We start from the raw sequence: 16,649 nt of genomic DNA on the forward strand, positions 1-16,649 counted from the left end.
CTTCCTTTCTTTCTTTCTTTCCAATGTACATATATATGTATATATGTATTTTTCAAGTAAACTCTTTACCCAACATGGGGTTCAAACCCACAAACCCAAGCTCAAGAGTTGCATGCTCTACGGACTGAGTCAGCCAGGCACCCCTGCTTGAGTTTATTGTTATTTGTGCAAGAGATGAAACAGCAATATACCTACAAAAATATTTATAAATGCTAACATGGCCATGCATCTAGACAGCCGTGTGCCAATGCCAGGCAGTGGGTCATGATCACCCTAAGTCACTGGTTCTCAAAGCGTGGTCTCTGGACCAGTAGCAGGAGCAGCAGCATTAAGGCACTTGTTAGAAATGTAAATCCTCAGGTCTCACCTGAGACCTACAGAATCAGAAACTCTGGGAGGAGCGACCTAACAATCCATGTTCTCACAAGCCCTCCAGGGGATTCTGATGCTTGGTAAAGTTTGAGGACCTTCACTCTCAGAAACTGATGACATCACAGTTCCCTAAGCTTCCTGGCCTCCCTTACAGCTAGGGGTGGTCATGTGATGTCCTCACGCCCTACTGCCTCGAACTTGGGCATCTTATCTGAAGCTGCAGTAACCATCCTGCAATCTTGGGGTGACAAGATAATTGTAGAAGCACTGACCCTGACATCACTGCTCACCTCCAAACTTCTTGTTAAAAAAAAAGAAAAAATCCACCCACCACCCACACCCTCCAGTTATTTAAGCCACTGTTTAGGTTTTCTATTAGCCAAACACAACTCTAACTTTATGACATGGTTTATAAAAAAGACTTTTCCCCTCATGATGATAAAAACTTTAAACAATATTTTAGTGTTGAAATAAGAATTAAATGTGGAGCAGAGGGCAACATTCTGATGGATTTTTAAAATAATTTTTAGCATGTGTGGCCTAATTCTTGCTGAATCCCAGATACCTTGGGATAAAAGGGTCTTCGTCGTAAAGGGCTTTCTGGAGCTCTTTGAGACACATTTTTAGGAGAAACTATTTTGGGGCGCCTGGGTGGCTCAGTCAGTTAAGCATCTGGCTCTTGATTTCTGCTCAGGTCACGATCTCACAGTTTGTGAGTTGGAGTCCTGTGTCAGGCTCCAAGTTGTCAGCGCTTGGGATTCTCTCTTCTCTCTCTTTGCCCCTCTACCCACTCGCCCTGGCTCTCTCTCTCTCAAAATAAATAAATAAACTTTTTTTAAAAAGTAAAAAAAAAAAAAAAAAAAAATAGAGACTGAGAGAAGCCATGTTGTGGTTTCATTAAAATCAGGGTTGAACTTTTTTTTTTTTTAATGTTTATTTATTATTTTTGAGAGAGAGGCGGAGTGTGAGCAGGGGAGGGGCAGAGAGAGGGAGACACAGAATCTGAAGTGGGTTCCAGGCTCCAAGCTGTCAACACAGAGCCCAATGTGGGGCTCGAACTCACAGACGGTGAGATCATGACCTGAGCCAAAGTTGGACGCTCAGCTGACTGAGCCACCTAGGGTAGAACCTGTCTAAGAAAGTAATAGTGGTCGATGAAAGGGAAAAGTTGTTTCCTACTCTACTCACAACACTTCTGACACCAAATGTGCAGGTTGTTTTCCTCACCTTAAGCAATTCTGACATTGACTACATGGCATTAGGGCAGTTTCCACAGGTTAAAGACTCAGTCCCATAAGACTGACCCCTCTTTGAGAGGCCAGTCACAAGTCCCAGGTTGTGACCTGTTCTTCTGACCACCCAGCTACAAATGGGGGATTCCCATAACCCCTTCCTTGGGTCTGATAATTTTCTAGAACCACTCACAGAACTCAGGAAAGCACTTTATTTACTCTGGTCAGTTTATTATAAAAGATATAACTCAGGAACAGCCAAATGGAAGGGATGCATAGGGCAGGCTATGTGGGAAGAGGCATGGAGCTTCCATGGCCTCTCTGGGCTCACCACCTTCTCAGCTCCTCAGTGTGTATGCCAACCCAGGAGTCTCCAAACCAGTCATTTAGGGCTTTTATGGGGGCTTCATTGCCTAAGTATGATTGATTAAATCATTGGTCATGGGTGATTAAATCCATTTGTAGCTTCTCTGCCCTCCCCAACAGTCGGGAGGCGCTGAAAATTCTGACCTTCTCATCACATTGTTGCTTCCTCTGGCAACGAGCTATCTTCTAAGAGTTACCTCATTAGCATAAATTCAAGGGTTCAGAAAGGCTTCTTATGGGGTGCCTGGCTGGCACAGTGGTAAAGCATGTGACCCTTGATCTCCAGGTCTTGACTTCAATCCCCATCTTGGGCCTACAGCTTACTTAAAAAAAAAAAAAAAAAGGCCACTTATGAATAACAAAAATGCTCTTCTTACCCCTATCATTCAAAAAATGATAAGGGTTTTAGGAGCTCTGTGCCAGGAACCAGGGATGAAATCAAATATATATTTCTTTTTATATCACAATAATATTGTTAATTAATTTATTTCTTTAAAATTTTTTAATTTTTAATTTTTATTAATTTATTAATAATTAATAATAATTATTAACATTATATAATATATTATAATATATAACATTAATAATATTATATAATATGTAATATTAATAATAATAAATAATTAATTTATTAATAAAATTTTTATTATTTATTTATTGTTAATATTTATTCATTTTTGAGAGACAGAGAAAGACAGAGTGTGAATAGTGGAGGGGCAGAGAGAGAGGAAGACACGGAATCCGAAGCAGGCTCCAGGCTCTGAGCTGTCAGCACAGAGCCCGATGCGGGGCTCGAACCCATGAACTGTGAGATCATGACCTGAGCTGAAGTTGGATACTTAACTGAGCCACCCAGGCGCCCTAAACGTTTATGTTATTTTTTGAGAGAGAGAGACAGAGTGGGAGTGGGGGAGGAACAGAGAGAGAGGGAGACAGAATCTGAAGCAGGCTCCAGGCTCTGAGCTGTCAGCAGAGCCTGATGTGGGGCTCGAACTCATGGACCATGAGATCATGACCCGAGCTAAAGTCAGGCGATTAATTTACTGAGCCACCCAGGCACCACTCATTGTTAACTAATTTCAAAGGCAGCAGTGCCTATAATCTACCATAATACCTGATGCACAGTGACTGTTTAATAAGTATTTGTAGAGTGGAACTGGTGAAAAAAAATTAAAGAAAATTTTTTTAATGTTTATTTATTCTTGAGTGAGAGAGAGAGAGACAGCGCTGGTGAGAGTGAGCAAGCAGGAGCAGGGGAGGGGCAGAGAAAGATTCCAAAGCAGGCTCTGTGATGTCAGCAAAAGCCTGACATGGGGCTCAAACCCACAAACCATGAGATCATGACCTGAGTTGAAGTCAGACTCTCAACCAACTGAGCCACCCAGGCACTGCCCCCCCACCACCAAAATTTTTTTAATGAGGAAAACAGGTTTATCACTGGAATATTTCCAGGGCTTAAGAGAGGAGTGGATCAGTCTGCACAAATTGGACTATTTGAAGTTTGACACTGAAGCACCCTGTCAGAGAGGGCATAATGGCTTGCATATAATAGGTGTATAAATATGCTGAATGAATACATGAAACTTCTTCTATGTGACATATAAGAATTATGATTCAACTGTGACAGGCACTGTATTGTTATTGTATACCATATCCCATTTAATACCCCCCCCCCACTTCTTTTTAGAGAGACAGAGAATGCAAGCAGGGGAGGGGGCAGAGGGAGAGAGAGAGAGAGAAAGAGAGAGTCCCAAGCAGGCTCCATGCTTAGCATAGAGCCCAATGCAGGGCTCAATCCCATAACCCTGGGTTCCTGACCTAAGCAGAAATCAAGAGTCTGACATTCAACCAACTGAGCCATCCAGGCACCTCCCATTTGATCTTTAAAATAATTACATGAAGTAGACAGTACTGGATTATCAAGGATGGGTTTAGGACACCAGCAAAACTGAGGCACCCAAAGTTGTTTGGAAAAAATTGTTATACGATGTCTTAAAAAAATTTCTTTTTTTAAATGTCTATTTATTTTTGAGAGACAGAGTGCGAGCAGGGGAGGGGCAGAGAGCAAGGGAGACACAGAATCTAAAACAGGCTCCAGGATCTGAGCTGTCAGCACAGAGCCTGATGTGAGGTTCGAGCTCACGAACCATGAGATCATGACCTGAGCTGAAGTCAGAGGTTTAACTGACTGAATCACCCAGAGGCCCCATATCTGATCTTTTTTTTTTTTTTTAAGTTTATTTATTTATTTGGAGAGTGAAAGAGAGAGAGAAAGAGAGAACGTGTGTGTGTATGGTGGGGGGGGGGGGATGGGCAAAGAGAGAGGGAGACAGAGAATCCCAAGCAGCCTCCATGCTATCAGCACAAAGGCCAAAGTGGTTCAATCTCATAAACCATGAGATCATGACATGAGCTGAAATCAAGAGTCAAGACTCTTAACTGACTGAGCCACCCAGGCACCCCAATATCTGATGTCTTATTTAAAAAAGAACACTGGGGTGCCTGAGTGGCTCAGTCAGCTGAGCATCTGAATCTTGATTTCAGCTCAAGTCATGATCCCCGGGTCATGGGATTGAGCCCTGAGTTGGGTTCTGTGCTGAGTGTGGAGCCTGCTTGGGATTCTCTCTCTCTCTCTCTCTCTCTCTCTCTCTCTCTCTCATAATAATAATATAATTATTATATTATAATTATATTATATAATTATGTAATATATAATATAATTATTATATTATAATTATATTATAATTATGTAATATATAATATAATTATTATATAATAATTATATTATAATTATGTAATATATAATATAATTAATGTATAATATATAATAAATAATAAAATATATAATATATAATAATTATATAATTATAATAATCTCTCTAATAATAATAATATAATAACAATAATAATAATAATACATAAATAAAATGATTTTTAAAAAGACCACCAGAATACTGTAGCCTACATTGGGAAAATCAGGACTTTCTCTACATTACATTCACTTTTTTTTAATGTTTATATATTTATTTTGAGAGAGAAAGAGAGAGAGCATGACAGCACGAGTGGGGGAGGGGCAGAAAGTGAGAGAGAGAGAGAGAGAGAGAGAGAGAGAGAATCCCAAGCAGGCTTCTTTCAGTCAGCTTGCAGAATCTGACTCCAGGCTTAATCCCAGGAACTGTGAGATCATGACTGCACCAAAATCAAGAGTCGGACGCTTAACTGACTGAGCCACCTAGGTGCCCCTCTACATTATATTAAGTATTGTTTTTATTATATTTTGGGGACTGCTTTGCCTTTAATAACGTCTAAATCTCAACAAAACAAAGCTAGGAGAGCTTAGACTAGCTGCATTCACACAGCTAGTTAGAATCAGAGCTCTCTATGATGGTACTCAATGTTTATGATGCATTATATGTTTATGATGGTACACACCAATTTACCTTTTAAATTTGTGAATTGTGTTGGACCTTCTTTATTGGTTTAGTTTTTTTTTTTAATGTTTATTTATTTTTTGAGAGAAAGAGAGAGTGCGAGCAGGGGAGGGGCAGAGAGAGAGGGAGACATAGAATCTGAAGGAGGCTCCAGGCTCTGAGCTGTCAGCACAGAGCCCAACACTGGGGCTCAAACTCACGAACCACGTGAGATCATGACCTGAGCTGAAGTTGGATGTTTAACTGATTGAGCCACCCAGGCACCCCTATTGGTTTAGTGTTTTAATACAATAAAGCATACAAGAAAGTTAACCTAAATGTGATTTTATCCCTATTGTATCCTTAACCCCTAGGACAGTATTCAATGTATCTTTATTTTTATTTATTTTTGAGAGAGAGAGAAAGCATGCACAAGCGGGGGAAAGGGCAGAGATGGGGGGGGGTGGGATACAGAGGATCTGAAGCAGTCTCCATGCTGACAGCAGAGAGCCTGAGGCAGGGGCTTGAACTTGTGAACCCTGAGATCATGACCTGAGCTGAAATCAGATGCTTAAACAACTGAGCCACCAGGGTGCCCAATGCATCTTTACTTTTAGTGATTGAAAGAATGAACGATGTGCAATCATCAGCCCACCTAAATGATTGTGATTTGTATTAGTCTTAGGGTCAACCAAGGGAAAGTGAGAAGGAAATCAATCAGATCAAGAAACCTCTCTGATGTCCTTCTGAGATTGCCTGGATTCTCAAAACCAGGGTCCTCTGATGTTTCCATTTTTATGATCTTTAGATTCTCATTTTGGAAGCTGAGATCCTAGACTCCTTTTCCCCTATATAAAGTATGTCAGACAAAGGAAAGTGATTTAAGGAAATGTATTCTATAAGTTATTTAAGAAATATTTCCTAAGAAGTCATAATGATAACAAAGGAGACAAGGGAAAGGCAAAGTCTAAATGGGCCTACTTCTTTTTTTCTTTATTATTTTTCCTCCCATCATGCAGAAGTGGGGCAACTAAATTTTAGTTTATGGTGTCTCCATTACCTATGCTAGAGGGTCTCAATCATTGGTGTGTATAAAAATTTAAAAATTCACCTAAGTCTTGTCCCTAGAGTCCCTGATATTATGGGTGTGAGTGGACCCAGGAATCTGCACGCCAGCTGATTATGATGCTGGTGCATTAGCCACCATACCGTAAAAACCCCTATTATTATGCAAAATTGGGGCATAGATGAAAAAATCTGAACTGCAATTAAGTCTTTATTTTTGCCATTCTCACCATTGCTGGGCCAGCTCTGATTGTCAGTCCAAACCAATTTACACAAAAGTGTGAATAAGGTTTAAATCCTTTATCAGGACACTTTCATTAAAAAAAAAAAAAAACAAAAAGGTATTCTAAGGTGTTAGAATGCTTTAATTACACTTTAGTTTTCTTTTGGGGGGAATTAACCTGGCAATACCTGTTAGTCTAATTCGATTGCTGAAGGAATCCTGTCCACTCCCTTCCTTTGCCTCTTGAATCATTCATTCTAGACTGATACTGTTCTTTGTGAAGCCTTCTTCAGTAAACCTATACACAGGGACGATCCCTTTATGTCACTACCATCCCTTGCATGTTTCAGTGATAGCATGTATCATCTTGTAGCGGGATTGCCTAATTTAGTTTTGTGTCTGCAGTTCTTCGCATAGTGCCTGGCAAATAGCAGGCGCTCAAGAATTGTGGAACGAAGGAATGAATGTCAAAGACTAGGCCGAGTTTTAAAAATCAATGTTGACTAAGAAACAAAACATGGAAATGTCAAGGGCTGAATGCCAGGCATTGCAGGCTTAGAAAGAACACAAATAACCCTTAACAGCACAGAGCCCTCTTGAAGGGATCGCCTGTCCCATTTTCTCAGTTCGCTTTCCAGCCTTTCCTGATACCCCAATTTCCCGCTCACTAACTCATTCCCTCCCCTACTGCGGACAGGTCCGGCAGGTATATCAGCTCAGCAGCTCTGATTGGTCGGCGATGATTTCATTGTTGGGAAACATCCGGGCTTTTTCCCTCCCCGCAACACCTCCCCCAGAGCCCAGCGTTCTGAGCTTCTCTCTCCCGCGTATGCCCCTCCCGCTGGCTGAAGCAAAACAACCGCCTCTCCCCGGACCGCTTCTGATCCTCGCCCGCGCCATCCCTTCCGTCTCTACGCCAAAGAGAGGCGTTTATATTCTCCAATGAGGGCCTAACAGGACTTTGTTAGCCAATCGGCAGCCAACCCCCTGCAATTCCGGGTGGGACTAGGCTTCCACACCTATAACTGCACAAGCGCGTTGGCTCCTTTATGGCGCTTGTTTTGCGCAAGGCTTAGAGGTTAGAAATAAAGGGGCATGATTCTCGTAGAACGGGAAGGATCCGCACACACTGTCTGGATTTGACCGTTTTCGAAGACTAGCCAATCGCTTTTCGAATACTTCCCCGCCTTTTGCGCGTTCATTTAAAAAAAGCCAGTGTGACGGACTTGGAAATTGGTTTAGTGACGGACACTCAGCGAAAGCCAATGATTGAGGGTTCGGGTCACCCTTTGGACCAATAACAAAAGAGAATCGTTAGGGTTCGGGCTTTGCGAGGCGGAGTGCAGGTGGGCGTTATTTGATTGATGGCGATCTCTACTTATGGCTGGTAGGGTGGGTTGGTTCCTGACGTCCAGAGGCGGGGCTGAATAAAGTAAATGGTAATGAAGGGTTGGGTCTCACTCAGTGGGCGGTGTTTGATGGATAGTTGACCTTGCCAATTGAAGGTGGTCACTGGTGCCCAATGGGAAATTAGGAACTGAGAGGCGGGGCATTGTGGGCGGGGAAAACTGAGTACCGAGGTACGGGGCAGCCGAAGTGGGAGGGGGACGCTGATTGACGGGAAGCCCAGCCAACCGGGTGCAGCCAGAGGCCGCGCCGTCCCAATGGGTGGGATCTGGGGGCGGGGCTGCCCGAGGGGCGGGGAGGAGAGGGTGCGGGGAGGGGGTTGCAGAAGGAGCCGAGCGGCTGCTGCTCAATGGCGGAAAAGCCGCCGGTGTTCTGACCGCCTGGTCCCCCTAGCAGTTGCGGGGGAGTTTCCTGCCGGCGCGGCTGGACTCTCTGCTTCTCAGGGTTCGGTGGCTGGAAGATGCTCCAGAGAGACGAGGCTGCGGCGGAGGAGGTGGCGGCGGCCGAATCGGCAACGGCGCTAGGGTGGAGAGAAGGCGGCAGCGGCGGCGGCGGCGGCGTGCGGGGCCCGACGGTGTAAACAGCCCCGGAGGCGGCGGAGGCGGTGGCCGAGACCCCGACGGGGAAGCGGCGGCTGAGGCAGGGTCGCGCCTCAGTCGGAAGCCTGGGTTGAGTGCAGCAGGGTTCTCTGCGGCGGGCGAGAACGGACGCCCTAGACCTCGCTTCCCTCCCTCGCCCCAGGTAAGGCCGCTCCGCGCCCCGCCGCAGGGGAAACGGCTCGCGGGCACCGCCGAGGCCCCGGACCGTTTTCGGCGTGCCGCCGGGCTGCGGTCGTGGGCCCTACCTGTCTAATCCTCGCCCCCTTTTTTTTTTTTTTTTTTTCTTCCTGCCGTGGAGTCTGGGGGAGCAGAACGCGGAGCCTGGCTCCTGGGTAGGCCCCTTCCCCAGCCGCCGCCTCCGCGCTCGGCCGAGGCTGGGAGAGGCTCGGGGCAGGGAATTTTACTTTGCTCCAACGCCTGGAAGTGAACTGCTTTCCCCCTGTTTTCTGCTTCAGACAGCGAGCGTCTCTTTCACACCAAAGCACTGGGGCTAGGGCTACTCCAGGCTTTAACTCATCCCTTCCTGGATCATGCCTATTTGAAAACCCTACCTTTTACATTTGTTTCCTCATCAGCTTTTGCCCCACTCTGCGCTCCACTTCACTTCCTTGTTAAATCTTCTTTCTCGTTCTTCTTTCTCTGCCTCTCACCACCTCCTTCTTAGTAGCTCTAAATCGCTTCTTTCTCTTCTTGGTGACTCCGGGCTCTTCTTCCCTGCCTTCACCAGCAGTCCTTTTCGGATGTCATTCTTTTCCACAAAAAAGTTTTTAAATGAAACTTCTGCCATCAGTACCCCAAATCTTCCAGAGGCCCATTAAGAGTAGACTAACCGGCTTTATATGGAAGATCAGTTTTTTTTAAATAATTTAATCGGGTCTAATGTCCTTTCAAAAGTAGGTTGTATTCATAAACGTTAAATGTGAGAATAACACCAAGGTAATTTAAAAAAGAGGGGCTCAGTGAATGTTGGAAATAAGTTATTTCGTTTTTTAAGTTGCCTGACCTTTATTGTCCGATTTAGCAGATCTAGAACATTTGCCCATCTTACTTGGCAAAACTGCTTCTTAAGCATTTGATAGTCGGCCCAGATTCATAAGTATTCAAGTCGGCTTAAAAACAACGTGGAAACTTTAAAAAGAAGACATTAGATGAACAACTAGGAAGCTGTTTTCATGAAGTCACAGTTAAAGACCTTTTAAAATAGGCTCCACATGTTTAATGTATCAAAATAAAGTTGGCAGGAGACTTGTAAAAGGATTATTTAGGAATTTGAGTAGTCTTAGTGATATGTAGCTATTTTGGGAAAAACATTCTTTTTGTTAACAAACCTTTACAACTGTGATGTGAGAATTACTGAGGTTTATTGTGGGATTAACACAGGAACTCATTTTATTTGAGCTACTGCACGGACGTAGAAGTGGTAAATTGTAGAGGGCAGATACTGTAAGTCCCTATGTTCTGGGAGATTGAGCAACATGCCATCAACACTGAATGTTAATGGACATTATTTCATTTACTTTCTCTGTTGTGCAATAGCAGAGTTCCTATCATTGGCCTGCTTTTAAACAGCATTTCTAAATAGAGACAAGTTATTCTAATTATTATGATAATCTTTTCCAAGTGTACAGGCTTTAAAAAAATACGGTTGAAGTTACACTATTAAGGTGATAACTTTTTTAAAGAAATATTTTTGTAGGCCTCCTGAATGGGCAATGTGTTGTTTCAATTCCACTTCTAAAATTTAGTATTTAGAACAGGTTGGGTTTTTGTTTTTGTTTTGTTTTGTCAACAGATTCCCCCCCCCCCCCCCCCCCCCCCCCCGCCGGGATAATCCTGATTTTTTACTGTGCTTCTTTGCTTCTGTCAGTGTCTTCTTTAAATGATGGTTGTGTGTTTTCCCCTCTTCATTTATTTTTGCTCTCATAAAGTTTTATCACAGTTTCTGCAGTGGCTCTCCATGTTGCATTGTCAGCATGGAGTTGTGTTTTTATGTGATCTTTTGTACCCCTTGGTTAAGATTTCCTCAGTTTTTGTATATAATCTGTGGAATTTGTACATGTTGCATTAATCTCTTAGAAGTGACCAGCAGAGCTCTCAACACCTGTTTTCTCATACCAGGTGTCTGATTTCTGCGAAGACTCCAGGAATAGGTGAAAGCTTTTAAAGTTTGATAGTCACGGCAATAAATATTATTTTATGTTAGTTGTTAACATATCGTAATTACCAAATCTCTACAAATTACATCATCTGAAGGAATGGTATGTCTACCTAGCTGTGCTTCTAAGAAAAACTAATTCACAAGTTGACAAGGGTCAGAAAAAGTAGTTCATGTTGAAAGTTTGTTTTCCTATAATGTACATTTTTTACGAAGTCTTTTGAATTAAAATTTGATGCTGATAGACTGTCTCGTGATACTCGTTGAAGAGTAGAATTTGCCATAGTGTCGCTTAGGGATTGTGGTGATTCATTAAAAATTGAGCCAATGGTGGAACAATTGTAAATATGCCCTTGTAAATGGGTTGGTAAACATTTCTTTTAGCGCACATGACACTGAGAGTGAATTTTCCCCCCACTCTCATTGGTGTTAGTTACACGCATTATCTACATTGTATGAATATTTGTATATTACATGTAACTATTTTCAAGAATTTTGTGATACTACCTACAATAGAGAGTAAGGAAGTATAATTCTAACTCTATAGTGGTCTTTCATAAATTAATAAAGTGAGTAAAATTAACTTATTAAAATATAACATGGTATTTTACTTTTTCTGTGAAATATGCCTTTCACAGTTCACTGATTTTAAACAAAAATGAGTTGGGAAACAACTGACAGTGTCAGAGTTAGAATAAACTTATTTTAAATTCCAGAATTCAAATAGCAAAATTTATTCAAGTGATACTTAGCATAACATATAAAATTATGGTTAGCAGGAAGAGAATGTTGGAGAATATGGTTATTTCTGGATATCCATTCCCCTCTCCCCCACATTGTACTTGATTCTTTTTATTTTTTTTTTTCTTAATGAACTAATTTCAGAATGTGGGTCAAAATGAAATAATATATTAGCAGCTTTAAAGTTTTACTGTAGAATATATTTTATATATCATATCAGTAGAGTTGTGGATTAAAAGGACTGATTAATTGGGGATATGAGATAAAATTCTCAGAAACTAGGTAAACCCTGGAAATGTAACCCGACTACTTTCCATCTCACTATCCTGTACTCAGACCAAACAGGGAAGGGAAATAGGGTGGATTTGGAGAATACTGGTTTTTGTAGTTTTTGTATAAACTGTCATACTGATCTAACAAGTATAGGTGAAGAAAAGGTACTTCATAATCTTTGTTTATTTGTGTTTGTTGATACTTGTTTATACCAAAATATTGATTTAAAAGAAAATAACTTTTGATCTTTTAGACTAAGTATGCTAATATCTCTGATTGGCCATTTTGGAATCTTTTTTCAAAAGAAGCATTTCTTTTTTTCTTAACTTTTTTAAAGTTTTGTTTTTTTAAGTAATCTCTACGCCCAGTGTGGGGCTCAAACTCAAGATCCTGAGGTCAAGAGTCAAATGCTCCAGGGGCACCTGAGTGGCTCAGTCCGTTAAGCATCATACTTTTGATTTCTGCTCAGGTCATGATTTCCCTATTCGTGTGTTTGAGCCCCATCTCTGGCTCTGTGCTGACAGCTGGCTTGCTTGGGTTTCTCTCTCTCTCTCTCTCTCCCTCCCTCCCTGTCTCTCCCTCCCTCTCCCTCCCTCTCCCTCCCTCTCCCTCCCTCTCCCACCCTCTCCCACCCTCTCCCACCCTCTCCCACCCTCTCCCTCCCTCCCTCTCCCTCCCTCTCCCTGTGTCTCCCTTTCTCTCTCCCTCTCCTTCCTTCCTTCCTTCCTTCCTTCCTTCCTTCCTTCCCTCCCTCTCTGCCCGTACCCTCTTCGCACATGTGTGTGCTCTCTCTCTGCCTCTCAAAATAAATAAATAAACTTAAAAAAAAAAAAAAAAGTCGAATGCTCTGACTGAGCCAGCCAGGCGCCCCTCAAAAGAAACATCTCTAATGTGGTTTAGCCTCTTTGTGTAGATTTGACCTGAATTACACTTTTCAGTGTTTAAGCTATATCTTCTCCTTCCCCCCAAAGAAAATCACCTTTTAGACTAACTCGAGTGATTTGATCAGGTAGTTGAATCAATGTTAATGATAAAAAGAAGTTTTTACTAAATTCTTGATGTAAAGAAGTTTTCCAGAAGTGTATTCTATATACTGTAGTTTAATTTTCAGATTTTATAAAGATCATGAGATTTCGTTTTTAGCATCATCTAACAACCTTAGAAACAAATAGCATAAGGTAGCTCCTTCTTCTTCTTCTTCTTCTTCTTCTTCTTCTTCTTCTTCTTCTTCTTCTTCTTTTTAGTTTTCATTCAAACTTCAGGGTGTTTTATTTCTCCCTTGAAATTTAATGTTAAATAACAGAGACCTAAACATTTTGCTCTGAATTATGGTAGGTCATGACACAGAGGAGTTCTCAAGTAAATATTTCTCTTTTTTAACTGCAGCTAACTTGTGGCCACATCTACAATATCTTATTATTTCTTGGCATAACATACACCTTTTATAATGATACCCTTTTAATAATTAAGTTCAAGAACCCAGTAGTTTAACAATCAGTTGTGGGATTTTAACTTGTTAATCTATTTAGACAAATTTAACATGGTTTGTTAACATTTAAAGCACAGTTTACAAATTGAAAGCTTTTTTTCATTTACTAAATTGTGGTTTTTTTTTTTTTAAGTTATTCTTTTTAAGTGGGCGCCACGCCCAACATGGGGCTTGAACTCCTGACCCTGAGATCAAGGGTCACAATGCTGTACTGACTGAGCCAGCCAGGCACCCCTCATTTACTAAATAGTTTAATATTAACTTACTAAAAATGGACTCAAAAGTGCTTTTTTGGGAGTATGTTGAAATATCAATATTACATTTATTGGCTTTAAGTTGATTTCTTTCTGAAATCTAAAGACCTTAAAGTTTGGAAACATTACCCTTATTGAAAAATTTGTTTTACATCCCTTTGAACAAAAGACTATTAAATACATGGTCTGATGTTTAGAGGAGAGAGATGAACATTGGAAGACTTCTACTGAAGGTTAAGGAACTTGTCTTACTTTTAGAGATGGGACCAATTATTGGCAGTGGTACAGGCAGGTTAAACCTGTGTCTAGTATTGTGCTTTTCGTCTATATAGACCGTCCCCCGCTTCAAATTACGGGTGGATGATAAGTGCATTTGTATGATAGATACATGAAAAACCTTTTCTTTCCTTCGTGGAAAACTATTTCTGTTTTTAAGATGTGGTTATGTTATCAGGTATAATCAAATGTGTAATAGAAGAAAAAAACTAAATGAATAGGTTTTGTGTGATAGTGCAAACCTGAAAAGCAGGTTTAACAAAGGATAAATAGAGTAATTTGTGAAATTCGAAAGGATTTCAAAGCACTTTAAAGCTTGAGAGTAATGTCACTGATTCTTAAGTCTAATTGCATTTAATTTTCTTGATGTAGGTATGTATAAGTACACTCTTAACATTGAAAAAGGGTAGTTAATAGATGTTCTTACAACTAGGAGAATCTAGGAGTGTCCATATTGCTCATGGGTATTTAACTTATCTTGGCAAAGAATTTTTCTTTTCCCCCTCTTCTCATTAAAGCACTCAAGTCTGAGTTAATGAAGGGTGTTATCTATTAAATACAGGTGGCTCTTCTTAGTCCCTTACAAAGAGGAAATTGTGAACTCAAAGCAACTGTGAATGATAGAATGTATGGGAGATCAAGTTGAGATATGAGCAGCTTCCCATTACTTTAGGCTACCAACCCACTGAGAAGTAAAGAATTCCATGTAGTTTAATAGTTTTTAGTCTGTGGCCACCCCACCCCCAAACATTATTCTGGCATTCCCTGAGTGCCTTCTGATATGCAAAGCACCATTCCTGGCTGACAAAATCCCTGCCCTCATGAATTTTACATTCTGATGGCACACACACTTCCTCAGTTTATGTTTCAACTGTACTCCCTTTGTGGATGGCCGAAATTACGAGTGGAAAATTTGGGATGTATGGTTTTCTATGCTACACTTTAGAAGCTCTGATGAGAACTTTACTTTTTTTTTTTTTTTTTTAAAGTAAGCTCTACACCGAGTGTGGGGCTTAAACTCATGACCCAAGACCAAGAGTCTCATTCTCCATTGGCTGAGTTAGGTGCCCTTATAGAGCTTTACTATTATTAACAAAAGAGAGGGAAGAAAAAAAGGAGGGAAGAAGAGTTTTTCTATAACTAGACATAAACTGATACATGGAAAGAGGAAGTAGAAAGGGGGAGATATTGTACCAAAGATTTTAAAAGGTGAGCCAAAGGTCGAAGAGAGATCCCACCAGAAGCTGGGGCCTTCAGGTGTTTACTTTTACTGGCCAGCCTTGGATAGATAGATAAGTTCCTAGACAGGAAAATGGGAGAAGGTAGGATAATAGGAACAGGGTGAGTAGGACTTGTTAACAAGATTGGTTTCAGTAACTTGCTATGTACCTATACAACATACGTTGTCATTTGTGTTTAGAAAAGACCCTGTTGCTCTTTCTTGTGTTCTTTTGTGAGTATATTTGAAAGGTGAGTGATTGGCCTTTATAGTGTCTGGAAGTATTGTCAGTGATGCATTTTTTTTTTTTAAGTCTATTCATTTTGAGAGGAAGAAGGAGAATGGGGGAGGGGCAAAGAGAGAGAATCCCAAGCAGGCTCCACGCTGTCAGTGCGGAGCCAGACGTGGGGCTCAAACTCACAAACTGAGGTTATGACTTCAGTAGTTGGACTGACTGAGCACCCCCCCCCCCCCCCCCCCCCCCGGGCGCTCCTGTCACTGATTTGTGACTGCTACTTCTCTTTTCTGGTTATTTGACAGTTCTTTTGAAGATAACTGATGGAGCCAATCTGTCTCTTAGTTGATTGCGCTAAAATTGGTCTGTATATTTGTTACTGCTTCCCTTAATTCTAGACCTGTGCTGTATAACTTGAAGTTGTGCCATTGTTTTTCCTGCATTGTAAATTTCTGCATGAGGATATCTTACTGCACTTAGATATGAATCAGGTGCTTATTTTTCTACTTTCTGTTATGTACCTTTCCTAGTGATGATCCAGTTTGGTAAAGATGTCTCTTCCTGAGTTTACACAACCATTGCACACTTAGGATAAGCACGAGAGATCTTTGATCTTTGTTTTTATTTTCATACATAATGGTCTTTTGCTTTCATTTGTGAGGCATTGAGCCAGACTCTCATGTGATCTTGCTTGCTGCAGTGAGTTGAGATTTTTTTAAATTTTATTTTAAAGCAAATCAACTTGTGTTTATTTCAGGGCCTGAATATAAAAATGAGCACTGGTTCCATTCAAGACCTAAGAGACTTCATTTATAGCACCCAAATTAAGCCCTCAAATTACTAGTTTCACTGTTAATGTATTTTGGTAACTATATCACTTTTATCAAAATGCTGATGTGCAGAAGAATTTGAACTCTTTGAATGTATTAAATTCAGTGCTGTCAGAGCAGGTTCACTGAGCTGTTCAATATTTGGAAATATGTGCCCATAGTTTAGATTAAAAAACAAGACAAAGCCTTACTTGATGTCTAAATTATCTCTTGTAACTGGTTTCATTTATATGGTACAGAATTTTATTAAAACTTTGATGGTTGTAGGTCCAAAGTGTGAGGAAGTGGAGTTTAATTTCTTTCTCGTCATCTGTTCTGGAGTCTTTTGAAGTAAAATGTGGAAGTGAAATGATAACTTTTGGCTTAATACATAGAATAGTTTGCGGTTATACTCTCCATTTCTTTGTTTTTGTTTTGTGCAATCTAACTAGTTTGTAAGGGACTTAGGGGTTTGGAAGGATTAGTGATGATTTAGATTGCATTATTGCTCTTATCCTGGATCT

General features: G+C 40.9%; 1 protein-coding gene across 1 annotated transcript in view; it reads left to right on the top strand.

Annotated features, from left to right (window-relative positions):
- Positions 1-8,372: 8,372 nt before the first annotated feature.
- Positions 8,373-16,649, top strand: part of PPM1B (protein phosphatase, Mg2+/Mn2+ dependent 1B) — a 95,104-nt gene continuing 86,827 nt past the window's right edge. Inside the window, exon 1 of the mRNA XM_042932151.1 lies at positions 8,373-8,816. The gene's annotated coding sequence lies outside the window, so the exon portion shown is untranslated. The remainder of the gene's footprint in view (positions 8,817-16,649) is intronic.

This window comes from Panthera leo, chromosome A3 (assembly GCF_018350215.1).
Source record: "Panthera leo isolate Ple1 chromosome A3, P.leo_Ple1_pat1.1, whole genome shotgun sequence".
Taxonomy (NCBI): domain Eukaryota; kingdom Metazoa; phylum Chordata; class Mammalia; order Carnivora; family Felidae; genus Panthera; species Panthera leo.